This window comes from Saccostrea echinata, unplaced genomic scaffold (genome assembly GCF_033153115.1).
Source record: "Saccostrea echinata isolate AGI-Se365-2 ecotype Australia unplaced genomic scaffold, CSIRO_AGI_Sech_v1 ptg000030l, whole genome shotgun sequence".
In the NCBI taxonomy this organism is placed as follows: Eukaryota; Metazoa; Mollusca; class Bivalvia; order Ostreida; family Ostreidae; genus Saccostrea; species Saccostrea echinata.
In genome coordinates this window covers 19,742,667-19,757,783 of record NW_026889779.1, presented here as the reverse complement: position 1 = coordinate 19,757,783, position 15,117 = coordinate 19,742,667, and positions in this window count along the sequence as shown.

Below are 15,117 nucleotides of genomic sequence, written 5' to 3'. Positions count from 1 at the left end.
ACAACTCTTTTTCTAAGGAGGTAGAAAATGTTATCAACTACATCCATGCTTTAAAACATCATCTGATTTTAAGTTACTTATGAATATGGATAAACGTCTCTTCGATCTTTTCTTATGTTTATCTTTTGTTTGTGAGGCTCTTTCTTTTTATTGTTTTTAAGAGGAATTTGGATTCAATTCTGCAAGAGGTAATCTAACTTATAATCCTCGTTCAATTTCCAAGGAGGAAATTCTTCAAAATCATATTTCAGTTTTAAATAGTTTTAATATTCCCAACAATGAAATTGAATTTGAATTATCATATATACCTATAATTTAGTGTAATTTATGGAGTGGAGCGAAGTGGACTGGATGAATGGAAAGTTTCTATTAGAGATATTTTTGACGATTCCTTTTCCGATCCCATGTTTTCTATTTCAATATGTTCTGTCAAAAATTGTAGAACCTGTGATATTTTGATTACTAGCTCTTCGTTTTCTAGCAATCTTACTGGACAGAGCTTCTATACCAATACTTGGGAAAATCTGAATTGCAAATATTCTAATGTTATTTACGGAATAGAATGTACCCTTTGTGGGCTTATTTATGTTGGTAAAACCAAGGGTTCACTTAATAAAAAATATCGGGGCATAGATTTCAGATTAACAACGGGGCTCAGCAGCTTCTATACAAGCATTTAATTTACCTGATCATTTTTTTTTTGTCAATGAAGTAAGAATTCTAGAAAAGATTTATCATCATACTAATAGCCCATCACTGAGTACACCTTTCCGTAGAAAACGAGAAGAATACTGGATAAGAAAACTAGGCACTGTCTTTCCATATGGTAGCAATGACAATGTCGATAGTGTTGGGAATATTTCAAGCCCACAGTGTATGGAAGGGAATTACCGCCAAAAGTCTATTTATCTTGCTTTTATTCTTATTCTGCCTACTTCTTTATTCTTTGTTATTATTGTAACTATATGTTACTTTATTGTTTTCATATTCGTCTTTATTACATTTCACTTTGAACTTTTTTCATTCTTCATTTTGTCCTTACTTCTATGTTGCTTTATTCTCGTAAATACGTTCTTTTTTCTTTTAAATTGATACAGTTTCTTTAATAAATAATTATGATCATCTCTATTACAAATGTAAATTCAGTCACGCAAACCATGAAGCGCATTCAACGAAGACGAATACAAGTAGTGTGAATTTAATGCGGCATTATAACGCTAGGTGGCAGGATGTTCGCTGCGAGTGTTGGTAAAATTAGGTACGCAAACCGGGGCCGAGGTTATTCGAGATTTTTCAATTTTCTGCCTTAATACTTTATCAATCGAACCCAAATTTTCAAGTTATATTAGTTATGGGTTTATTTGTATTACGCAGTAAAATTGCCTCGAAATGCTCAATATTTTAGATTTTCTCGAAGATATTTGATTTCCAAGTTGGTAAAATGGGAAGGCAGTATCAAGCTGACATTTTTAGTTTTTTTTTGTTTGTTTGTTTGTTTGTTTGTTTTTTTTTTTTTTTTGACAAAAAGCTAATAAATTTATAAATTATTCTGATGTTAAACATTATATTTTAACTATTTATAAGCATTTCTTATTTCAAATGTGCTTTTGTTGCTTTAAATAACACGTTTTAAGAAAATCTGGGTCATTAAAACCGAACTAATGATGAAAACTCCAAAATAATTGTTCATTTTCTGTCACCTGAAAAATATAACTCTATTCAAGTTATTTGTTGGATGATTGAATTTCAGTTTTATTGATATAAAAAATATTAAATATTTTGATAATTACTAGTATACCCTTATAAATTGAGTTGTTTTTCAGGACCCCTATATATTCTTCCACTGAACTGACATTTCTTTATTTCAAGATAATAACTGTTCGTGCGCAGTCGCCTGATTCTGGGGACCGGGGCTAGTCTGGTTTCGGCCAACCCATAATGCTCTGCAGAGTAGTGCGGAACGTCATAGGTAGGCGTGGCCGGAACCAGGCTAGACCGGGGCATACTAGAAACTTCCCCCGGCTTTTATGAAAATATGTATTAATTTTTTGTACAGAAATAGCACTTTTCAATACAGAAATGAATATCTCTAGTAAGCACACAGTGTTTGACATGAGAATAACTCAAAAAATTATTTTGTCAATGTCTCGTTTGGCAAAAAATACGTAAAATGTCGGCTTGATATTACCTACCTATCTTAGCAAATTGGGAATCAAAAATCGCCAAAATAATCTAAGATATTGAGATTTTCAAAATATAAATACATGAATATAGATATTGGCAATATTTACAGCGAATACAAATAAAACTTAGAGATGTAGCATTGTTTTTGAAAGGGCCAGCCAGAGAAGGAAAAAAAAAACAACTTACCTAAAAATCTTGACAAGCAAAAAAAAAAAAAAAAAAAAAAAAAAAAAAAAAACAACAAACAAACAAAAAACCAAAAACAGAGGAAAATTCTTCAAACTCGAAAATTCTATTTGGGGGGAGGGGGTCCAACTTCTATTAGTACCAAATTTTACTCATACATCACTACGTACATGGCCCTTATTTGACTAAACTGCAACAAAAAATGGGAGGGGGGCAACCAGACTTTCATTGAACATTTTCAGTGGCCAGCCCCCCCCCCCCCACCCGCTACTGGTGTCATATAGTGAGACTTCCCGATATTGAGTCTTCACCCCGGAAGTCTGGCTATATAGTGAGACTTCCCCTCGGGGGGGGGGGGGGGATGACTATCTGGGATATAGTGAGCCTTCCGCTCTAAACGACCATAGTGAGACTTCCCCTTCCGTGTTTGGTTTTGATTTTATTTACATCGACGATGTATATATTGCATATTTAGATATTGATCTTATATATATATATATATATATATATATATATATATATATATATATATATATATATATATATATATATATATATATATATATATATATATATATATATAAGATGAATAGTTTCAAATGAATCAATGTAAAAGTGCGCATTAAAAATTTATCGTGCACAGCAGATTATTGTATTGTTCACAGACGATTCTTATCAAAAGAAAAAAAGACATAATTAGTTTAACAGTAAAGAGGTCATTACCCGTGCAGTTTACCTATGTTTACCTGCATGGTTAAGATGCTTTGATTGTAAAAATCACTATTAAAATGTTTTGATAATTTATTCATATATTTATTTATTCATTCATATAGGAAGGAGAACTTTGAACTTTTATCCCAACACTGAAAACGTTAGTATAAAAACATTGTTTTACAATTAAAAAAATATTCGGAAACTAAATTAAAGGGGGGAAGTTTCGCTATGAAGGGGGAAGACTGACTATATAGTGAGACTTTCCCCCGGAAGACTGGATATATAGTGAAAACTTCCCCTCGATTGATAAAGTATTAATTTAAGGCAGAAAATTGAAAAATCGCGAATAACCCCGGCCCGGGTTTGCGTACCTAATTTTACCAACACTCGCAGCGAACATCCTGCCACCTAGCGTTATAATGCCGCATTAAATTCACACTACTTGTATTCGTCTTCGTTGAATGCGCTTCATGGTTTGCGTGACTGAAATTACATTTGTAATAGAGATGATCATAATTATTTATTAAAGAAACTGTATCAATTTAAAAGAAAAAAGAACGTATTTACAAGAATAAAGCAACATAGAAGTAAGGACAAAATGAAGAATGAAAAAGTTCAAAGTGAAATGTAATAAAGACGAATATGAAAACAATAAAGTGACATATAGTTACAATAATAACAAAGAATAAAAAAGTAGGCAGAATAAGAATAAAAGCAAGATAAATAGACTTTTGGCGGTAATTCCCTTCCATAACTGTGTAGAAATGTGAATGTGATGGGACTTTTTAACAGTGCAAAGAGACATAAGCATATAGTCATGGATATCGGTCTTACAATAAACTTATTATACACGATGTCTCCTTTGATTCACTACTACCTTACGTAAATAGTCGCCCGCGTGGCGCAGTGTTTAGAGTGTCTGCTCTAGAGTCGCGAAGGAGTTGATCCTTACGTCGCGGGTTCGAATCCGACTGTGGGACGTGGAGACCGGTCTTTCGGATGAGACCGTATAAACCGAGGTCCCGTGTCGCAGTAGGTGCTGGCAAGAGAAAGATCCCTCACTGCTCAATGGCCGTAAGTGCCGAGTATAGGACAAAATTTGAAGCTCTCCACCGGCAAGTGTTGGCGTCTCCATATGAGTGAAAAATTCTCGAGAGGAACGTTAAACAACATACAAACAAACAAAACCTTATGTAAATAAACAATTAGGCCTTCATCACATTCGCACCAAACTTTACTCTGTCCCTTTGGAAGTTTTGTATAGTCTTTTTGTAAAAGTCAAGGAGAGTCCATATTTGGATTCCTTGACACCAGAATACAGGCTCGGATCTGTGGTTATGGATATTGAATATCATAGGCTTTTTAAACCTACCGCCACTTTTTACGGAAGAAAATACAGTTAAAACTACCGGTTTTTCCTTAACTTCAATATGCCAACAAGGGAATTGACGCGGCTAATATAAGTAATATTCTTAATCACAAAAGGGTCCAGTCTTGTATTCCACCATATTTCCAATTGAAGACTACACCTTGTATTTCCTATAAATTAACTATTGCTTCCAAACTTCCAAACTTTTTAATTATAAGAAAACTTTACAGAGCCTGAATATTGAGCATCTGAAACATAATCCTCCATCCTGTTTATGTTCTTCACTCTACAACTATAGTCCTGCTGGACACGTTATTACTGATGACGTAAATATAGCTAATAATGAGGACCTTAAGTCTCTTATTTTGAAAGGGTAAAACATTTTGGAAACCTCGATCTTTCAACTGACGTCGGAATTTCATAAATATTATGGATTCTGTGAAAGATTACGCCAGGCGATGGACCAGACATGAAAAAGAAGACCTTCACACTTTGTCAGAATGGATTAAATGTATCAATTGTATGTTAAAATCTCGCATTAAGCGATTGAGGGTCTATATGAAAACCATTAATCATTCTGTGTTCAATAATTCAGAAGTGAAAAAAAGAATTAGATAGACTACACGATCAGTATGTACTGGTTCCAGCTGACAAAGCAGGTAACAACATTGTCTTTGTTTGTAAGGCTCATTATTTTAATTGTATTTCAGAAGAACTGGTATTTAATTCTACAAGTGGCAATCCAACTTATACCCATAGCTCCCTTTCTAAGGAGGAAATTCTTCAAAATCATATGTCAGTTTTGAATATTTTTAATATTCCCAACGACCAAAATGAATTTGAATTACCATATTTATATTGCATTCCGAAACTTCATAAAAATCCTTACAAAGATGCATAGCGGGTTCCAGTAAATGTTCTACCAAGCCTCTTTCTTTACGCATCTCTAAAATATTAACAGCAGCGAAGGAGAAACTTCATGAGTACTATGCAACAATATTTTCGAGAAGTGGTGAAAATCAGTTGTAGATACTTAAAAATTCCAAGGACCATTTGGAAAATTTGAAATCACAAAATTTACCAAAATCAATAACACAAAAATGTACTTTTCAACTCTGTACACAACCATTCCTAAGAGATAAATGATAATCCAGGCTTTTTGACATCATTGACAGCTGCTTTTTCAATAAAAATGGAACTCATAAATTTACTTACCTTGTCATTGGTCATTTGCAAAATTAATTTGTTAAAAAACATTCTGATTGTACACATAAGTACTCTGAAGTTGATATTAAAAAGATGCTTGGGTTTCTGATTGATAGTGATGTCAATTTTGTCAGTAATTCATATTCGAATATTCAATGAAAGTATTCGAATATATTCGAATATTCGAAAATATTTAGTTCATTTTATATATGCATCATCTTACCCTCATGACAGATCTGGAAGAAAACAGCTCTTGCTGTGGTATGGTAATCTAACAACAAAGCTTTATGATGAACGTTAACGTGATGACTTTAACTTTTCTATCGTCAACTTCCCTTACTTACGCAGCAATATACCTTCATCACTTCATGGGGTGTATATCTCTCAATTGATTCGATACGCAAGAGCATGCTCTACGTATGAACAATTTCTAAAACGAGGTACATGTAAGTTATTGACAAGTAGATGAAACAAGAATATCAACAGTCTCTTTAAAGTCATTTCGTAAGTTCTATTGTCGATACGATGACCTTGTCAGCAAATACAATGTAATCCCATTTGAAATTGTAATGAAATGACCGTTTTTGCTTTTTTTATGTAAACATAGGTCCCCCCACCCCCTTCTGTGAAACTACAAAAGCTTTGGTATCAATTTGTTAAATAACAAGTCATCATACCTGTAAGAAGGAATTTTTGTTTTATGGGGGGATATTTAAAATTTCCACTGATTTTTGAATGACAAGCACAAGTTTTATCAAAGTTATAGAGTTATCTCTCTTTGTTTTGCCGAATAAGTTATATTTTGGGAATATTCATTCGAATACCAATCTAGATATGAAAAATCATTCAAATATGTTTGCTGTTGAAAATGGGCTTGGAGGTAGGCGGCAAAACTATACTATTGTTCGCAGTTCTTTTAATTTATACATATCTTAAGTTAGATTTTTTCCAATAGGGAAATTATGAACATCTGATTATGTACAAGTACATGTATATTAAAAAAATTAAGAATTCTCACAATAAACAGACTTTGTTGATTGTAAAGTTCATTTTTTATATTACAGCAGCTCCTACACAGGTAAAATTGCAACGTATGTTCGATATATGATTCGAGTAACATACATTGAACATACGTTGCAATAAATTATTATTTTAATAACAAAATAACTATAAGACGATTGATTATTGGAAAACTTTACGAAATGGGTATTTTATGAAGCAGATTATGACGAAGATGTTGTTTACCTTTCAATTTTGCATAATTTAAAAGTAAAGTTTGTACTAAATTCCTACTGGACATTGACAGTTACACTTTTATAAATATAATTTAAATGTGAGACTTGCTAAGTACAGCTAGTCAGTAAAACTGCATAACCGTCACGTTGATAATCCGGAAAAATCAGACTGATCGTTACAGATTGATTTTATATATTTAACACGATTTTTTTTAATCACATGCAGTACACTGAGGGAGAGAGAGGACTTACACAGGTCTTCTTGTCTGTTGTTCTCCTTTTCGTATTGGAAATACTGGTTAATATTGTTTAAATCAAATTACTTAATATTGAAACATGAGCGACTAAGAAGTAATACACGAAGATATTTCAAACAAAGAAAGTACATATATAATGTTCTTAAATGATGAAATATCTTTGTGGTATTTTTAGTCGCTCATATTCTTAGGACGTAAGAATGTTGGAAATACTGTATGTTCTTACCGTTTTTCACGATTATGCGGAATCAAAGTCCTCTAAAATTTATTTCACACACAATTGAGAAGAAATCAAATGTTTTATAATACATGTAAGTATTTGTTCCTATTTTTAAAAGACATGGTGATCTTTTTATTTACAAGAAATGTTTGGGGCCATACGACATTATTTGGCCTTTCTTTTTGTTTGTTAAGTATGCCAGTCTACGTTTGATATTGCATTTTTTTCAAATAGAAAAAACACTAATGTTTGAAAATGATTAATTGATAATTAATAAATAAAGTCATACTTGATGCTTATAATTGACAATTGTGAGGTACTGGATACTCTGACAGTGCTCATTCCCTCCATACGAAGAATTTGTGTGGAGAAAAAACAAAAACAAAAACAAAAACAAAAAAAACAAATATTGCATCCTGAAAAGTTCCAATTAAAATTGTACTTATTCTTCCTTGTCCTACCTGCTAACACATCCACTCTGAAATTTTTTTTTCAGAATAATTAGCAAACGGCGTTTTATAATTTTAGCTAGTGAACAAAGAATTAAGATAGAGTGATAAACAAAAATTCCAAATGATACCCAGTCCCATGCTGATAAAAGCATTGTATCGGTACTGGACCCTCACTAGGCGAATCAAGCAGTATTTAATAGTAAAACAGAAATCAATGCAGTATGAAAAAAGCCAAATAATTTTTCTCACTCTGAGCTTTAGGCTCTGTATATATTGCACCTAAAACTTGAAAGCTTTTGTTTTGTTTTAAGGCCGTACATTAATTTTCAAGAATATATTTGCTAAATTAGCCAGAGAGTGATGATTTCAAATTCTTTAGAATTAACTGACAGTACTGTTTTAAAACCTCAGAATAGGTGCAAAAGGTACTTTCTGGTCTAATTTGGTATTTCTAAAGAGCTACATAATACTTAGTATCGCGGTTATCTCGCGGTTATCTAAATTTATCTAAAACTTCAAATCTAAAACAATTATCTAAAAATTATCTTCGCGCCTTTTTTGGATGTTCTATTGAATGGGGGTGATAACTTCTATGGTAATAAATAAAGTTTGTTCTTTTAACCTGATTCTTAAGCTTTAGATTTTTTATTAACTGCAAATTTTATTTCATTTTTTAAATAACGCATTGTATTTGGACAGGCAACACTTAAAAGAATGGATTTGCTGATTATTTTTACTATTTTTCCCGGTTCTCCCATAAGTGGACTAGTCCATTCATGCACAAACTCCCCCACCTGGTAAATGGGACATCCCTTTTCGATTCAGTTTGTTTTCCACCTTTCTTTCAATATTTTAGGAATGACTCTAATTCTTGGCCAAATTATTCGAGTATAACCTGGTTTGGGTCAGTTTACGCTGTTTTATAATTCGCGAAGCGGATTATAAAACAGTGTAAAATTACCCAAACCAGGTTATACTCGAATAATTTGGCCAAGAATAAGAGTCATTCCTTATAATTTAATTTTAAAATCATTAAATAACTATGGGTGTAAAATTTCGTTGCTTTTTATTAGTTCAAATTTGCCGCTCAATAGTACAACCGTAGTAACGGAAGTGGGAAGTGATGGGAAGCAAGGTGAGGTAAAAACTGATACGTAGGCCTAGCAGCCTTGTTGTTTGTTTACATGTGGTAAGATCGAATTATTGTTTGAAGTTAAAGGTACATTTATTAAATCTGGAGTTTTCCATGAATCCCGAGGACTGGAAACGAGAAGATTGTAATGATACAGATGATTCAGCTGGTTGTCAGAGGTGTGTGTCCCCATACCAAACCAGGTTATACAGAAATAATTTGTGTTCCTTTTTGGATATTAACCAATCAGAGGCTAGAATACAAACAAAATTAAATTATTACAAAATAATGTACGTTACAAGGTTAACTTTTTAAAAAAGCTTAGAAAGTCAGCTAGTAGCATATTATTCCTTGCTTTGTGATGAACAAGGGTTTCCTTTTAATACAGTGACATGAGTGTAGGCAGTACCCGTAGAGGAATGGGCTTCACTCCCATAAGGTTCTAAGTAAAGAATCGGCAAAAGGAAGAAGACATCATGATTTGTACCGATTTTCATTTCAAAAAAAAAAAAAAAACGCGTTATAATAGAAGAAATGAGAAAGGTCCTAAAATTAATTGAAGAGTAAAACTGTAAACGATTTTAAAACGACACATGAAGATGTATTTTAAACTCATTCATAATATACGGTAAGGCCATCATTGCAAGTGTGTTTTGTCCGGGGGGGGGGGGGGGTATTAGTATCTTGTTTCGCTCTAGCTATAAATTGTACAGGCCATTTACTTTGCGTCGTAGAGCAGCACTGAAGCATTTTTGTCTCAAGCACTTCAAGACAACTTTCCTAGTTAAAACTGTTCGCAATTTACTTCGTCCTCGAGAACGACGGAGAACAGACCAATCTTTAAATAGAGGTCGTCTCATCGATCTGCCAATGACCAGAGAGTGTGCATGAAGAAGCCCTCTGGTAAGAGAGTATGAATTTCTTTAGAACGACTCGTCTATTTTCTTTTCCCAGAATTCCAATCTACGCAAGCACACTTGCAGTTTCCTCCCAACGCTAACTAATAAATGACCAAACAGTGGCATGTCTTAGATATTCGTTAATCTGTAATATTTGGTTATGACATTTCAGATCTTGTGTAATGAAATATCGCAACTATGTCGCTCCTTGATTATGGAAAAGTTTAGCACTTCTCTTGCTTATACGTTCCATAGATATTGATTTATTTAGTCAGGCAAGCTTTTTGAAAAGCTATTGCTCGTAAAGCCCTTAATGATCGACCTCGCTTTGTATTCAACAGCACATTGCCTTCAGCTATAGCATAAGACCATGGAAGAGTTCTGTAAAGTTAAGTAATCGCGATATCAAGTATCGTGTAAGTGGAATTTTTAGCGAGACGCAAATTTACCGATTTGTCCTTAAATATCAGTATTTAATTTTAGCGAGAAGTAATTTTAACGACTTTATGGTGCATAGAAAGATAACGGTTACCTCTAATGCGGATTAAATTGTTAGCGATATTTAATTTTAGCGATCTTAACACCCTCGCTAAAAATGCCAAAATTAAATCCTCGCTAAAATTTCTGCTTTTACGGTATTACACCCATCAAGATCTTCAAAGGCGGTTTAGCATTCACTTGTATTTGTGCACGTGTAAGAAGTGTATTGTTCACGAGATATCTCATAATGTAATTGTTATTTTTTTCTGTTCAAAGTTCAGACTTCTTGCCATTGAGGTTTTTATGAGCTTGGAGTGAAATGTTTCAGTGCTACTATATGTTTAAATTACATATATTGCTCATATCTCAAAATAAATTTTTATCAACAAAAGCCTTTTTGGGCTTTACAACGCAAAAACATTCTTAGCTTCTCAAAAGGCGTAATAACACGAAGTAAAAGGTCGCAATAACAGAAATCTAAATGCCTTATAACGTGAATAATGCATTATCATGCCTGGGGACATGTAATAGCGCAAGAGAAAATTAAGGTGTTATGATGCCTTTCAGAAGATGTTGTAACGCAAAACAGGCTATATTCTTTTGAAATCTAGTTATGAAGCCTTTTCAGCATTACTTATAAAACCCTTTATATATTTCATGTTTTTATGATTTTATATGCGTTAATGGCTCTTTTCATTGCATTCGCACGCCTTTCTGAAGGGCGTAACAACGCTTTTTTCCCCACCTTTTCAAATTGTGTTAAACGCATTTCTGATTCTTTTCTTTAGTATGTTCTAGGCTTTCAGTTATCTGTACAGCTTTTCGATGTAAAAATTAAACTTTCAGGTAATTTTCACATTCTATTTTATACCTTACTTTAAGCAAATAGTTTCACCAGGGACCTCTACTTAGTATATAGGTCCCTGGTTTCACCTTATTTTTACATGTATATCGATGTGTGCCTTGTAACCTACTTTGTAGGGCTGGGTGGTCATGAACATTTTAGACTATTCAAACCTACTGGAAAGGAAGCACTCAGTATAAAATTAATGGCATTTGGTTTTTCTTTTTCTTTACTAAAGCATACTAGTATAAGCTAGAAAATCATTTTTATGTGGATCTGTTGGGTACATGTTTGTTGATCACTCAACCTCCCAAACTCAGTAAGTATGATAGCTCGAAAAATGTGAAAAGAAAGGTTATGCAACTTATATTAAACGTAAAGATTTAAATAAATAAATTTAAAAACCACAATTTTATCCTATTAAAGACATCATGATTTGATTTGCAAACGTAAACTATTGACGAAAGCATTACAAATCGCTATTATCATTGTATTTTTCTATATCATGAACCATGGTCTACATAACAATTCCACTACGCTCAGATCAAAGTCTTGATATAAATGAAAACAAACCCACAGAAACCTATGAATAATGTAAGTACCGTATGGTGGGTTTTCTCGGTGGGTGTAAATTTTGGCGTTTTGTTTACTCAAAAGTAAGCCAATAATTTTGGTGGAATTTATTTTAGCGGACACAGAATTTTGTGACTTTGCAAAAGAACATTGAGGCGACTACTGAATATTTTAGCAATTAAAATTTTAGCGGACTACAACCAAAACTATAACATAAGTCAAATTTAGCACATTACTAAAGCCGCTATACGACCCTACACTTATTTAGCACATTACTAAAGCCACTATACGACCCTACACTTATTTAGCACATTACTAAAGCCGCTATACGACCCTACACTTATTTAGCACATTACTAAAGCTGCTATACGACCCTACACTTATTTAGCACATTACTAAAGCCGCTATACGACCCTACACTTATTTAGCACATTACTAAAGCTGCTATACGACCCTACACTAATTTAGCACATTACTAAAGCCGCTATACGACCCTACACTTATTTAGCACATTACTAAAGCCGCTATACGACCCTACACTTATTTAGCACATTACTAAAGTCGCTATACGACCCTACACTTATTTAGCACATTACTAAAGCCGCTATACGACCCTACACTTATTTAGCACATTACTAAAGCTGCTATACGACCCTACACTTATTTAGCACATTACTAAAGCTGCTATACGACCCTACACTTATTTAGCACATTACTAAAGCTGCTATACGACCCTACACTTACATGTACTTCTTTGTAAAATGAATATAAGAGCAGTATAAATACAAAATCAAACATGTAATGTTCAATAAGCTCTGTACTCTCAATAAAAAATGACGAAAGCGGATGTAAAGTTTCTAAAATACATATTTGGTCTTTCCTTCATTTTCCTGCATTTATTTAAGTCAACATTTCTAGCAGAGGTGTCAATAACAAAAGCAGTCTGAAAATCCAACTGACATGTAATACTCTTACCACAATGGCATTTCTGATAACATTGATGTGCACATTTCCTAACTGGTGTAGAAAGTGTTCATATGTGATTATTGATAAAGCTATCAATGTAACAAAAGTGGAATGGGAACAATGTACATTAAAAGAGAAGTATAATATGACAGTGAAAAACTCGGCCATGTTTCTGGTGCATGAAAGTGACGAATCCTGCTGTTAGGGAAGCATTGACATACAATATAACAGAGGTAATATAGCTGAAGTCTTGAATTTGCTTTTATAAGTACTTTACTTTTACAATTTACCACAGCATATTTGTAACGTGTACATTGTAGCAAAGTTTCGGATCATTCTAAGTACATTAATAAGAACGGCTAAGTGGTATGAGTTAGAATGTTTAAATGATTACCGTAATTTTAAAAATGGACGTTTAACACATGTATTTTTTTAAATTATAGACAGCACAGATAAAATCTTATCCTTGAGTACAAACGGAACTGAATAACTGAACAACATAACTAATCTCATGAATCAGGAAGAAGAAACAACAAAAACTACCATTATAATCGTCTTCTGTCTTTGCTTTGGTGATGTTTGCTTTTTTGTTAATAACACGGATCAAGAAAAAGTAAAGTCGATCTTGAAATTAACTCTTTTTTGTAACTGAGCATAGATTTGATAAATGGAAGTTTTAAAATTGTTGCAGTAATTCCGAGTTAAGAGGAAGGGAGAATTAATTTCCCTTGATTCTGAAAAGGAGGTCAGATTGTACTACATGAATAGTTCACAGTTCATTTAAAAGCTATTTTTTCTCTTTCAGGAGGTTTATATAGCTTTGCAATCCAATTCATTCGAGAGGAGTTATATCTTGGAAAACAATGACTGTTAATTAGTGTTTCTCATCTCATGAACATTCGTGGACTGTGCACAGTATCAGTGTATTTCTTGAGGTTTGGTTCCGAGGTCTTGTTTATTATATGCAAATGAATCCAATCTTTATATATCATTCAACATTACGACTAATTGTAAGAACTAAGCAAGATATATATCTTTTGGCTCTAAAATTACTGCTGTATTAAAGTTGTGGAAATATGTCTTGTTCGAACTTGAGTCTTTCCACTCTCCCCCCTCCCCTATATGGTAAATTAAAATGAAAATTAAAACTATAATGATGAATAACACCTTTTAATAATAATTGGGATTTATACGTTATTAAGAATACATAATATTCAGAGAGTTGGCGACATGAAATTAAATTCTTTTTATGTGACACGACATATCTCATTACTTACCCATAAAATTAACATTAGTATTACGGTGTATTTTACTGGAACAAGATAGGGACAGAATCTTTGTTTATGTGTTAAATGTGTGTTTTTTTTTTCATTTGAAATATCATAATTAAATTCAATATAATTTTACCCAAGTATTCCAAAATATATCTAAAGAGCTTTTAGAAGGATGCCTTACATTTTACTTTGGAATATAATAGGATTTTTTTCCTGAATTTGAGAGTAGCAGGGTGACACTAATTTACGTTGATGTGCAAACATTCTTTTATCATGTAATTTTAAGTTTATTAGAATTAGGGACAGTTGAATTTTGGTGGGGTTAAAATTGGGGATTAAATTTTACATTAAATATATTCATGTTTATGAGGGGGAAACTTATTAAAAATCTTGTCTAAGAACTGCATGACCATGTTTGTCACATTGATATTAAAAATTCTCACTCGAGGCTAGGATGAGGCCATATTACAGAGTCAAAATTTTTCATTGGATTAAAGAGGGAAAAAATCTTTGAGCAAATCTCCTGAAGAAAAGCAGAGCCAAGGTTACTCAGATGAGCTTTGTGGCCCATGGGCCTCTAGTTTATTCCTAACTGTATATCTTATTTATATTCGTTGATGTTCGAATGTTACTTAACTGACCGAGTTAAATCCGCAATACATGCTTATCAAAAATATTGAAGCCAGATACATGTACATCATAACAAAAAGAAAAAGGTATAACAAAACATTTGTTGACTGTGTTCTTGCGAAGAATGCGTCTTGCCAAACCCTCGAACCAAACTGTGTGGCTTAACGCCAGTTAACGGTCTTAGGCAAACAGTTGTTGGGTCCAAAATCCAGAAAACACATTTTACCCCCAAACCCTATAAATAAATATTTAAAGGTCTTGGACACAGATTTGAAGTTAATATTTTCTAAAAATTTTAGTATAATATCATGACTTATATGTTGCTAGAGCATTACGCGTCGAAATATAATATGAGCTTAATTAGAAATTTTTTTAGTCCCCTACCGGTGAAACCGGAGGGGACTATAGGTTTCCTCTGAGTCTGTCCGTCCGTCTGTCTGTCCGCCTGTCTGTCTGTCCGTCTGTCTGTCTGTCTGTCCCTCTGTCTGTCTGTCAG